Source organism: Bactrocera oleae, chromosome X, assembly GCF_042242935.1.
Source record: "Bactrocera oleae isolate idBacOlea1 chromosome X, idBacOlea1, whole genome shotgun sequence".
NCBI lineage: Eukaryota > Metazoa > Arthropoda > Insecta > Diptera > Tephritidae > Bactrocera > Bactrocera oleae.
The window spans coordinates 30976826-30990544 of record NC_091541.1 but is presented as its reverse complement, the minus strand read 5'-3'; the positions used below and the strand labels follow the sequence as shown (position 1 = coordinate 30990544).

Genomic DNA, 13719 nt, shown 5'->3' with positions numbered 1-13719 from the left:
GAAATTCCCCTGTTAGACTTGTTAATATAATATAATTAATTATATACCTCCTGCTCAAATATAAACGAGACTGGCTCAATAAAACAAAAACGGTTAATTATTCTTCAATATTTATTTTATCCCCTTCAAAATAGTCACCATTAGAGGCGATACACATATGCCACCTTTTTTTCCAATCTTTCTAATACTTCTGGTAGTCCGCTTTAGGTATGGCTTTCAGTTCCTTCTTCGAATTCTCTTTTATGACTTCAATCGACTGAAAATGCTTTCCACGAAGCGGCAATTTGAGTTTAGGGAAAAGAAAAAAGTCACACGGTGTCATGTCGGGTGAATACGGTGCTTGCGGAACAATATTTACGTTGTTTTTGGTCAAATAATCGCGTACAAGACGAGACGTATGAGCTGGATTTTGGAACATAGTGCCGTAAAAAAAAACTATGGGAGAGATCGCGCTCAAATTTGACATGTAATCATATAACAGTTCTGCCAACCTAAGCAAAAAAAAGTATGGCCATATGTCATGTCCTTGTCGAGTTATGGATAAAGTCTCGTTTATATTTGAGCAGGAGGTATGAACGGCAAGCATATGCATCCAGTATATATTGGATATCCATATTTGCTTTATGGAGTTCCAAAATCAGAGGATTATAAGCGTTTATAAAACGATCTTGTATTTTTCTTTTTAGAATAGTCATCAAAAGATATATTAATTCTACTATCAGACAAGAAATCTCTTAAATTTGAAATGTCTTCTGTGGTCATATTTGAATTAATAACGTTTTGAATTTTGAAAAAGTTTTAATTGTGTCTTTCTGAATTTTAACTTATTTCTGTAAGAGGTAACAGTATTTGCGTTGAAGGCGTTGGTGGATATGGTATACCAAAACGACAAAATTGTGGTCCCCTTATTTCCCTAGTACAATCCCGACTGTGGTTATGCTTTTAATAACCCAAATAATTTTCTAAGTGGCTGATTGAACCATATGTAGAAATATAATTGTCAATAAATCTAATGACATCAGGAAAAGTCTGAGGATCCTGAAGGTTGATCCTGGGAGCATTATTAAGCCAATACATGCCATGTACATGCGGGGAACCTCTCTGTTGAAACTCCACTCTCCAGTAGAAATTTGTGACAAAATGCTCTCCAAAAATGCCGGCATTTTCTTTAAAAAGCTTAAGAATTTGTCGATAGCGGTTGATTAAACTCAATATAGTTTCTAAATGTCTTACCGCTGGTGGGGGACAGAAAAATACTTTCTTGAGTTGAGAATATTTTCATTCTTAGTTTATTTTAATTTTGTTTTTCCTTATATATTATTTTAATTCTTACACAAAGTACGTGTACATGTGTATGTTTGTATGTATCGTTACACGGCATGGGGTTGTTTTTAATTGTACATCCATGTGCTTGTGTATGTGTTCGTATGTTAATTATTATATGCGACATGGGCTTCTGATTTGTGTGTACATATTATATTCAGCGTTCAAGTGCACATATTTATAGCGCATAAATGTATATCTTAGGTCAAAAAGTTATCATATGAATACATCTTAACCTAAGTAAATATGTTTGTATTTTTAATTGTTGAGCGCATGCGTATTGCATACTTCGGCACGTTTTGTACTACCTCAGCATATCAATGATAAGCATGTACAAAGACTTGGCTTCCTCTTCCGAAATATCTTTAGAATCAACAGTTTTAGAGAGGATGACCAAAAGCTCAACCCACTGAGATTCTGCAGCCGATAAAGTGATAAAGAAGGTTAGAAGCCCAAATTGGCGAATCATAGCGATTGCCTTTTTCTTCTCAGCTTCCCAGTGCGCAGGTGAGGATCTAACGCCTTTCAAAACCTTGTAACCATCATCGTGTTGAAGTTTTGAACAAAGTTTTCGTTTAATAGATTTTGGGCCGTACGGTTGCGACCCGAAAAATTTCTAAAGCAAATGGATGTACTATTCTTAATTTGTAGCAGTTCTAATTTTTTGTAATTATAGAACAACTTTGGAATGGTATTCGCTCTTCTGTCAAAACGGCGAATTTCAGAACGTATTATTTTGCTGCCCAACGTATATTATTCCAAATGACAACTCTTCTGAATTATTATCTTGAATTATGTCAATTGGTCTTGGTCCTTTACCTGGCGCTATGACTAAACCGTTATAGTCCAAGTTTTCTACAGGAATATTGTCCAAAAGATTTTCTTGACCTCCTGGACTTAGCTCGGATTATGGATCATGTAATCACGATTGTATTCCAAATGCCTTCTTAAGTGAATTTGTATCACATAAGCCTCATCAAAGGACCTTGGTAGAGATGTCACAATATTGTTAACAGAAATTGGTATATTAACAACAGTACCTTTGAGAGAACTCTGACCTTGATATCCTAATGGACGTATTGTCATAAAAGCAATCTATGCGTTATGAGACGTTCTACAATTGGGGTTAAATCTATCAAACAATGCGGTATTTCAGGAAAGTATAGACCGTTAGCTAAACATATTTTTGGAACGTTCTTTTTAACAATCGCATCTTTGCAAGTTGCAAAAACTTGTAATTACCATCTTCCGAAGGAAATTTTTTCATTAAAAAGAAAGCGAATGCAGCATTCGGGTGACCTTTCGCAATAATTTCGAAATTTAATTTGCAAACTTGGTGTGAACACCATAATCCGCCGCAGCAAATACATATTTTAGTAAGGCACTTTTTTATATTTTGGAAATAAATGTTTTTGACAGCTGTTAAATTGCCACTATATTAAGTTTCTATAACATTATTTTTTCTAGTTAATCGGATTCGTTGGGACTGCCTTTCGTTTTTTGCCTATTGACCGGGTTATCTCTACGAAGGCGAACTTGACTTTGTCTAAGACGTCTCTGATTCAAATTTTCTTCCTCATACCCCTTCTACTAAGCTGTCGACGTTGTGTTTCTCTATCACACTCCTCTCTCCTTATTTGGGGATTTCTTCTTGCATGTACTCTTTGCATTTGATCACGAATGCTCTTTAAATTCCTATACCCAGAATTTCTTGAGGGAAGTTTCTATGATCCCTAGTGTGCCTACTTTGCTCAATATAACGTACCTCGGAATTTTCTAGATAAGATCTACGACCTCGAGTATCTCTTATTTGCACTTCAGAGTAAATTTGGAGATCTTGCCGCCTTGTTCTATGTTGAACGGTATTTACAACTTGCTCAACATATCGAACCTCGGGATTCTCGTGCCGAAATCTATGTCTCCGAGTATTTCTGCTTTGCTCTTTAGAGCGGATCTCGGGTTTTAGACGTCTTGCGCTATGTTGAACAGTATTTAAATTTTCATTCAAAAGACCGTACCTCGAGATTTTCCGCCTGGTTCTATGTTGATTTGTATTGATAATATGAATAATACATCGTGTTTAAATGAAATAAGTCTTTCCTACCCATACACACTCTACTCGGTAAAAACTGGCACACCCTAGTATAACCCACTACAATACACCACACTCATACATCACCACATAGGACAACACAACACACCACAGCATCGCGCCTGTATACCACCTCCACAAACAAAAAAGGATGGTCTCCGCAGCAGATACACAGATTCAATTAGAAAGCGATCCAGCGCTATTCCTTTTTTCGTTGATACTCCTGCACCACATCATTCGATACGACATCCCTCCGCACGCGTCTAACTAGAGCAGGCATCTTGTCACGCGTTTCCGGATACACCGGCGATTGGACCAACACGTCACATCGTTTCGTCAAAGCAATCCCGCATATTTTTCGATATCAGTTTGGTAATAATTGTGTTACTTAATAATAATTATGCGAACATATATATAAACAATAATGTAAATACCCGGAGATTTTCCTTAACATATTCAGTGCGGTAGTAAGTGGAATATAACATTTCCAATATATTGGTGAGTTTTCCAATAAATTGGGTCCCCAACTAATCACATCGGAATCTAATCTACGATTAGCGTGACTTACAGTATCTTGTGACTGCTCACTGTCTCTATATAAAAGTTTGAAGAACTCTCATACGTCTTCTATTCCGAAGATGAATTAGTAATACAGATTTTCTACTTAATCTAGGCATAATTAATAAATATTAAATGGCTTAATATATAAAATACTTGTATATAATACTTATTAAATTCCGTCCGTCCGGGTGTGAAAATTTGGATCCTAGGTGCTGCTCTCTTTCCCTGTAATTGAGTCCTTGCTACGACTCCTTTCCTGTTTGGTGTATAGGTACTATGGTTGAATATACTGGTGCACATATGTATACGTGTATGCTCGCCACTGTATATAAAAATAGTTTAAACACTATATAACTAACACACTGAAATTAGTTTGAAGAAAGTACTTTGCTTGTCACGAAATCTAGTGTAACTGAAACTACAAGCACAGTGTACTGATATTTATTATACTCTTGCAACATGTTGATATAGAGTAGCTTGGTTTTGTTATGGTATATTTTTGTACATACAGCTTACGTACTTTTGTATACCTATATATTATATATTTAGTTATATCTATATTTTAGAAATTAATAGTAGTATTTATTGTATTAAAATTAAGTACTCGGGAAACTCCTCCGTAAATTGCTTGTGTCTAACGCTTTTTAAAACAGCTAATACCAATTCCTATGGGTATTCATAGCGGCTTCTACTGGCAACAACTTCCAAGCGTTTTTCTTTCTGACGTAGGAGTCCATGATGTCCTTGTACTGAGTGGCGAAAATTGCATATCGACGCATCCTTTGCTCTACGCTGACTAGACGTTTCAACGCCATGTTGTAGCTGTCAGGTAACCTTACGTTGTCAGTTCTACATATGAGACTTGTTTTAAATCGTCCATCGACGGGGCATGTGGCGGACTTCAGGATTGCTCTGGCCCGAGTGTCCGCTTCACTCTCTATTTGAGGTGCAGCTCTGACACCGAAATTCTCGGCCTTGAAGATGTCAGCTACCAAATTGTCAAAGACTTATCAGCTAGGTGGTTCATAAACAAACACGATGGTGGAGATGGTAGCGTAGTTAAAGTTGGACCAAACACCACCCATCCCAACCGTATTATGGACCATGCGGGTTTACCTTCCTCGCTGTCGATGGTAATCCCAAATGGCAATGATCAAGACCAATCAATAGTCTGGGCCTGAACTGGGCATAAGGTTGTACTTTTAATCAGCTTACATGATTAAAATTGTGATCCAAATCGTTCTTGCTTAAACTCTGTAGAGGAAGCTGCAAGTTTGATACAGCATAGACATTGCTGTTGTGTTTTATCTACGCGGCATGTCTTCCAAACCACTGAACATTCAAATTCTGCTCACATCCGCGCATCTTCAAGTCTCGAACAAGAGCACTGTCTATAATTGTGATGGATGAACGTTCGTCCAGGAATGCGTAAGTGTTCACACGCCTTTAAGTTCCGTATAGGGTGACTGGGAAAATACGGAGCAGAAGCCTACTATCAGTGGAAGTGCAACTTAAGACTGCTGGACCCGCATCTTTTGATGGCTGCTGGCTCTCGATTGGATGCTGACTAGACGAATTTGGTGTATTCCCCACGGCTTCATGTGGGCTTATGATGCACTCTCCGGTAACCTTCAATTGATCATAGCTTGCGACGTTGGCAGTTTCGTGTACTGTGGCCCAAATTGAGACAAGCAAGACACAAGCGATATCGTTTTGCACACTCTGATGGCTTATGATGCTCCTAACAAATTGGACATCTCATTGATCGTTGCTGCTGGACTGTGTGCAGAACTTTGCGGTATTTCGATTCCTTTCACGACCAGCCACCTATCAACCCAAACCGTACAAATTATATTGGCTATCTTCTTTCGATAACCACTCACTGAAATGTTTCACTATTGCGTATGGCTGTATAAGCACTGCGAAACTTGTTCACTCAACACGTTTGCTCATAGGCATTTTTGACACAAGTTCTTCGAGTAATGTAAGGTTTAACAAATGTAATTCACCACCATAAGCAGATTGCAAAAAAACATAAATGTTACATACATTTGTTGCAAATCGTATGATTTTCGACATTGCATTCTTCCAAATAGGAACGATTTTCTTAAATTTTAACAACTCAATTATATTACGACATTGTTCGGGTGGGTCAGCAGTGACTTGACCGCTTCACGCGCGTAACCCTTTAGGCTCTGCACTAACCGTTGGTTGTTTTCGTAGTTGCTGTACCCATAAACCGCGGTCGACTCGATGAAAGTCGTATAAAATATTGGCCAATCTTCCGGCTGTCCACAAAATTCTAGCAAATCCTGCAATTTCCTGGGATGACTGACCGGCTGTAGGACTTATATTGGCGAATTTAGGCATTGTCGTGGAATTAGACTGAATCGAAGACAATCACTAAATTAGTTGAAGTGTACATGTCGCTTGTAGCAACTGTACCTATTCCAAAGTGTGGCAGAGTGTAACGGGAATTGGTAGGATGTGACAACGGTACTGTACAGTTCACTATCGCCGGCGAATGGTGTTCTGTTAATTGAACGGTTCCCAATTGTACTGTTGTCCTCGATTTTTGTGATAATGGAACCTCGGCGGCAACACTGTTGTTGGGTGTATCCAGGTTAGACGCTTCACCACACGATAGATGCTCCCTAATATCGCTCAAACTACCCTCTAGCATGGCAATGAGTTCTTAGAGCGACAATAGCATTTTCTTGACGTGCGAAAGCAACAGCTGCTGATCCTCGAGTGATGGCCCCTTTGGCTGTAGGAGCGGCTAGTAAATCAATGGCTACATTAGAGGCGGCGGCTGCATTACTACCCTGGCTGGGTTTTGATGATGCTTTAATGGTGGCTCCGGTGGCTGTAGGAGCTGCTGGTAAATCATGCTTGGCGAACTGGTTGAAGTCCCTTGGCGAACTGGTTGAAGTCCCATCGAAAATTAATTTCACAAACCAAACACACAAACGTATGGTTATGCGAAATAAAGAATTTGTCACCGATGAGGTGAAACGAATTTAGCGCATATTTGGTTTATGGATTTTTTCTAAATACACAAGCATTTGAACAAAGCACTTACAAAAAATTATAATATATAAGGTTGTCAAATATCTCCCTTCCGTTTTTTTGCTCTTCATTCAATGCTTTATAAAAAGTGTTACAGTGATCGGATTTAGTTAAAATATGCGCCGTTTTGTTCGATGATCTGTTTCCATCTAGACGGCAACTTCATAATACCTTCCTCGTAGAAGCCCCCCTCCTTATTTGCGAAGAATTCGGACAGCCACTTTTCACAAGCCTCTTTTGAGTTCAACTTCACACCACCAAGGGCATTCGCCATGAACAGGAACAGGTGGTAATTACTTGGCGCTACGTCCGGGCTATATGGTGGATGCGATAAAACCTCCCATCCGAGCTCCCGTAGCTTCTGACGAGTCATCAACGAAGTGTGTGGTCTGGCGTTGTCCTGGTGGAACACTACACCCTTCCTGTTGGCCAATTCTGGACGCTTCTGGTCGATCGCCTGCTTCAAGCGGTCCAGTTGTTCGCAGTAGATGGTAGAATTAAGCGTCTGGCCATATGGGAGCAACTCATAGTGGATGATTCCCTTCCAATCCCACCAAACACACAGCAAAACCTTCCTGGCCGTCAATCCCGGCTTGGCCACTGTTTGGGACGATTCACCGGCCTTCGACCACGACCGTTTTCGCTTGATATTGTCGTATGTGATCCATTTTTCGTCGCCAGTCACCATCCGCTTCAAGAATGGGACGAGTTCGTTCCGTTTCAGCAGCATATCGCAGGCGTTGATTCGGTCCAGAAGGTTTTTTTGCGTCAAATTATGCGGCACCGAAACATCAAACTTTTTTTTGTATCCAGCCTTCTGCAAATGGTTCAAAATGGTTTGGTGACTAACTCCCATCTCCTGGGCGATGTCACGAAATGCCATATGCCGGTCTAACTCGATGTATTCCATGATTTGATCGGTATTTGTCGTCACATTTCTTCCGCCGGCTGGCTTATCCATGGTGTCGTTTTCACCGGCTCTGAGTCGTCGAAACCATTCCTCCGCGGTTCGAAATGATAGAGTACCATCCCCCAAAACACCATTAATCTCACCATATTTCACTTACCGCAGTGTGTCCTTCCACCTTTCTGGCTGGCTGATCGATGACAAAGCTCGAATATGATTTGCCATAGCTTAAATGCACAAATATCGGCATTTACCATACAGATCAGCACAGGAGAATAGGGGAACTGCACACTGCAGTTTACAAACAACAAGCATGTAGATAACTTAATAAACACATGTAGTTTGAGCCTACCTGTTTATGTGAAAGGAGAATGGTAAACATATAATAATAAATTTTTTTTCGATAGTGCTATTTTTCATGACGAGTAGTAAACTGCCGTCTCTTAATTCACTAATTTTTATTATCTCAGAACTGATGTTTTTTAAGGCTTTGTGAACAGAGAAGCATGAAATCTTATTCATTGGCTTATTTGATTCAATTGAACTCACCACTATGCATTTAGGGCTGTCTGTTATTGTTGTGGGCAAGGTAGCAAAAAAATCTTCTCGGGATAATTGATTGTTATTTTTTCTTTTATGTTGATGACTAGAGGATAACAGGGCGAACCTTTATTCTCTAATGAGTTCCCTAATGGGGACATTTTATACTGATTTATTAAGTTTTGATCTTATAAAGTTTGATAACTCTGCTTGCGTGTGTTAAGGAAGTAAGAAGAAACGGAATAACTGTATTACTCTAACCGAGTCAAATAAGAAACAGACTTTTTCTAAGAGCACAACCGTTTGCGTAGAGTAGCAGTCGATGATATATTATCAAATAAAAAAATTTTACATACAAGATTGTGATTTTGATCCTTAGTTTGTATGACTATATTCAAGTACACAAACAAAATTAATAAAAACATAAAAATTACTAATATAACTCATTCACAGGTTATTGCTTGTGTGGGTAACCAGAACGTCGAAGACAAACGTTTACCGTGCCTTCGTGGATAATTCTTATCTTGCCGGCTTAACACTTTCGGAGTTCTACTTTGACGTCCTTAAGGTCATACCAATAGTGCAGTAAAAACTGCTGAAACTGTTATATTGCACGATATGATCAACTACGACGGTACAGTGCGTAATTCGTAATTTAATAAGTTTGCGCGATCTCTTGCAGTGTGCGTATATAATTGTATTCATATCGTGGGACTATAATATTGAATGTATTGCATATTATAAATGACTATAGTATATATTAGAATGTGTTAATAATAAGTTTAATTAATTTTAATTTGTTATTATCCTTTATTTTTAATTAATAATATTGATATAACGAAAAAAGCAAAAGATAGTTTATGCTTTGTGTAGTTATTCTTGTTCCTGTATTATATTCATTTTATTTTTTATTTTTAATTTTATATGTATGTAACATGAATATAATTCTCAATTAGCGAGATGTTTGGTACAGATACTACTATTGTACATATGCTGCTTTGAAGTCCACATCGAGGCAACAAAACGATGAAGGGTACGAATAACTTATTAGCGTTATCAAGATAAATTTTTTCACATGTATAAATATCTGACACTGTCTATTTACATAAGAAATTTCGATAAACTCATTTTTCTTTGCCTTTAAAAAGTAAATATTTATAAGATTGTGTAGTTAGATGTTCTTTACTTATTTAAATGTTCATATTTATATTTAAACTGTGTATTAATATTGTTATATATTTATGTATATATAAATATATTGTGGCGAACACTTATACCAGAACAAATCAGTATCGACGATAAACTGCCAGAAGCAACTAGACAGCGAATTCGTGGTTGCCAGAACGTTCTAGAGACGAAGTTTTGTTAAAGATCTACTATTTGGGCTGCCAAAATATGCAGCAAGCACAGCTCTAGTTAGAGCAGAGAATGTAGATTATAGAGAAGGTTCACAGTGCGGCCATTATCAAAATATTTCACTTTTCGCAAGGGAACTGAAAATGATGTGCGTGTTTCACCACAGAAAGTTATTGGCCACAATTCACATCAGGGGACTGAAAAATAGCAGAATTGAGCATTTTCAGTGTTAATTGAGAAAAGTAATCCTAATTTCAATGTTAAGAAATGTACGCTTATAGATTCGTATATTTACAATGCACAAACGACTTTGCTTTTAAGATATTCTGCATACTCGTATAGGTCGTCTCACGAATTGTGCTACAAAAATAAACCGAAAAATTTTATTTTATTGCTCCATGCTCAGCCACGCATATGAAATTAGAAAATTATTCATTGCGGGCTGAAGGGTTGAAGTGGGGATTGCCTCAGTCAGATTTCTGGGTTTGATTTTGTACACCTCGTCATTCACAGCCATAGACTATATTGAAAGAGCATTGTTCGGAACTGTGGTTCTCTAATCAAATTCTATCGCACTAATTTATTGAAAATTACTCGCCACAATTAAATGTACCGACTTTGACAGTAATATTAATAATACCAGTGATGATTTCATTTTAATGTAAGTATTTAATAATAACAAAATATGTATACTATGAGTTAAATTTCAGAATAGAAGTTAGATTTCATATACTAACTGCAACCAAATACGAAATGCCCTAAACTTCCAGCCAATTTCAGCACTATTGTACACGGACAAAATTAATTAATTGCCCGTATTTTCCCAGTCGCACAAAATAATTATTTAAATCATAATTGGCTCGGTAATCGAGCTATATGGACAGAATGCTGAAATTAGTTTTAATAATAACATTTTACTAAATTAAACTGCTTACTCAATATAATTTAATTATACCTTAGCCACAACAAGGCGTGGCCGGGGTCTTCTAGTATATATAAGTACCCATTATAATTATTACTTTGTCTACATGCAACATATGTATGTTTGTAAATATGTACACTCATTGTTTCATGGGAAATCAGAACCATACACACTTTTACAAACATGCATCGCATATAGGCATTGTATAAATCTACAAGTAACCAAAACTAAGATTTTCACTAAACACACGCAAAAATATCCCACTTGGTACGGGTTGCCTTGAAAATTCTACTACTAAAATCACACTTGGTACGGGTTGCCAACCAATATGCTGCTACTAAAGTCACACTTTGTACGCGTTGCCAATCAATATTCTACTAATAAAACGTCCAAATGACTGAAATCTGCTATAGTGTGTTCCATATTCAAACATTTTTCGGTTGTTTTAATTCCTAAAGATTAAATTTACATAGTATTATATAAATTATTATTTATTGTATTGAAATATTATTAAATGTTTCCAGTTTTATCTTTTTAAACTTACATGTTTATGTTTTTGTGAGTGAAAATTCTTTGTCTGTTGAATATTTAAATTCTTAGTTTACCGGTTTAGTCCTGGGGAACCGAACACTCAAAAAAGATCGGTAACACGCCTATATTGCAACCTCAGAGGTGGTGAGAAAAAAGCAATTAATATATAATAATCTTTTGTTTCGAAAATATTCTTGAAAGTTTTCAGTATTATTTCCATTACAAATACATGTTCATTACTAAATTGTTAAACTACATCCTTTTATTTGAAACTCTGTGTCAAAAAAAGGCATATTCGATCAGGTGATCACGGCTGTTTCACACACATAGGAAAACAGCTGATTCTTTGGCTACTTGTAGGCTTATACAATGCATATAGGCAAGTGCAAAATCAATCCCTAATCATATATGGCATGCGTATATGGAAACAAAGTCAACATGTCATGTGCAGATATGTGTACAAAAATTTGAATATTTACATACGTACATACGTACATTCTTTGACAAATACAGTCAATCCCGGTTAAGTGCCAAAATCAAAGATGCAGATTTATGGTGCTTTGTAGTACATAACCGATTGTGGTACCTAAACGAGTGGTACCAAAAAAAAAACAAATTCTATGTATTATATTTAAAAAAAAACGTGAGGTGCAGCAAGACACAGGAAGATAAGTGGGATTGGAGGAGTGGTACTTAACCGGGGTTTACTGTATACATAAATCAGAAGAATATTGAATATTTTCTTTAAAAAGTTTCTTGAATTGTAAGCCGACAAATATACTATGCTTGACGAAAGTACGCCTGCGTTCATGAATTAAAATGGTATTGGTGTGTGACTTACTATATATTTTGGCTTCGGCTATTTGGCTGACATATTGACTTGTGACGATTGTTGTTTTTGTACAACAATGTTTGTAGTTTTTGCGGGTGCCATATTTACATGTGTACGGATATTCATATATAGGTTGGTTTGTGTATGCATTATTTGTTCGGCGATGTTATACTTATATACATACGTATATATGTGGACATACAAATCAATGTGCGCACATACAGTGTATTGATAAGTAATAAAATTATGATTTGAATTTCTGAAAGCGTACATTCAAATGCTCATGTTCAGATATATGTACATAGGACTATATAAGATTATTATGATAAAAGATATACAATTATAATACCAATTATTTATTAGTAATGCATATTATGTAAAAACTATATAATATTATTAAATGCCCAAACTGACTATAAATATTATTTTGAAAATTACATAATTTAATAGAGTCTTATTAGTTTTGCATGCATTCATAAAAATTCGCAAATGATATTCATATCAATATATAACATGTATTATATATGATTGCATATAAACGTGTAAAAATATAAGCCAAAAGGCTAACATTCGGCTGTTATATCAATGCAAACTTCTGAGCAGAATTTACATTCAATGATCAGTTCTGTTCACGCGCCGCTGTTAAAATTTCTCCTTCCGAGCTAGCTGTGGTGAAACAAGCTCATCATATTTTGTTAGGTTTTGACAATTCACACGCTCGTCCATAGTTGGACCGTCTCTATATTTTTTGATCAGAGTGTTGTCGTGTTAAGAGCAATTGAGACATAAGCAAGTAGTTGTAAGTTCGAATAACGAGCAATAAGTGTTAACTTTTTGGAAGTAGAAATAAAGATAAGTGTACAGCCATTAATTTGGGACTTTTATTTAACAATCCAGTGATCAAACTCAAAGGTGAGTTATAGTTAGACGGTTAAACAAGAAATCCGTTACAATATTTTTATATATCTATATAAATTAATACATACATACACTCGCCAGAAAAGTTTGCGTACACGCTACCTTATTTTCTTTTGTTAAAAAATAACTTTTATATAAAAAATTTCAGAGCATTATCATATTAAGTGCCTTATTACTAGTCTATTGCATAATCCCATACATTTAAAGCAATGAAAATCTAACGCCATAGTTTAATAGATAAATTTACAAAAAATAGTAATTGGCAGCGCAGAAAAAGTCTACGTACAAGTAGTAAAATGGGAATTCCCTACGTAATAACCAAATGTAAAAGTTTCGGAAAGTTATAGTTTTACTTGTTTTCGTAAAAGTGGCAATTTTAAAAGATGTTTGTTCTATTCATTTTGTTATTAAATTTAGAATATCGAATCTCACATAAAAGTAAAGAAATAAGCCCTTCTGAACGGGTAATAATGGTTAAACTCTTTGAAGAAAGTGTGAAAAAAACCTTCGATTTACTGCATCCAAAATCGACAAAATTTTAAGAAATCCCTCAGCACTGACAAATTCGAAAAATTAAAAAAAAACAGGGTTTTATAGTGAAGTCACACACAAGAACTCAGTCATATCGCTAGTCAATAGGTAAGTGATAAGGTTGTCGTTAGGTTAGG

The 13719-nt window shown here is 36.3% G+C and overlaps 1 long non-coding RNA gene across 1 annotated transcript in view; it reads left to right on the top strand.

The window, feature by feature from the left end:
* The window catches only part of LOC138858020 (uncharacterized), a 98477-nt gene extending 85473 nt beyond the window's left edge, over nt 1-13004 (top strand). The window contains exon 3 of the long non-coding RNA XR_011397297.1: nt 8946-13004. This is a non-coding gene — a long non-coding RNA (uncharacterized lncRNA). The remainder of the gene's footprint in view (nt 1-8945) is intronic.
* The last annotated feature ends 715 nt before the right edge of the window (nt 13005-13719 follow it).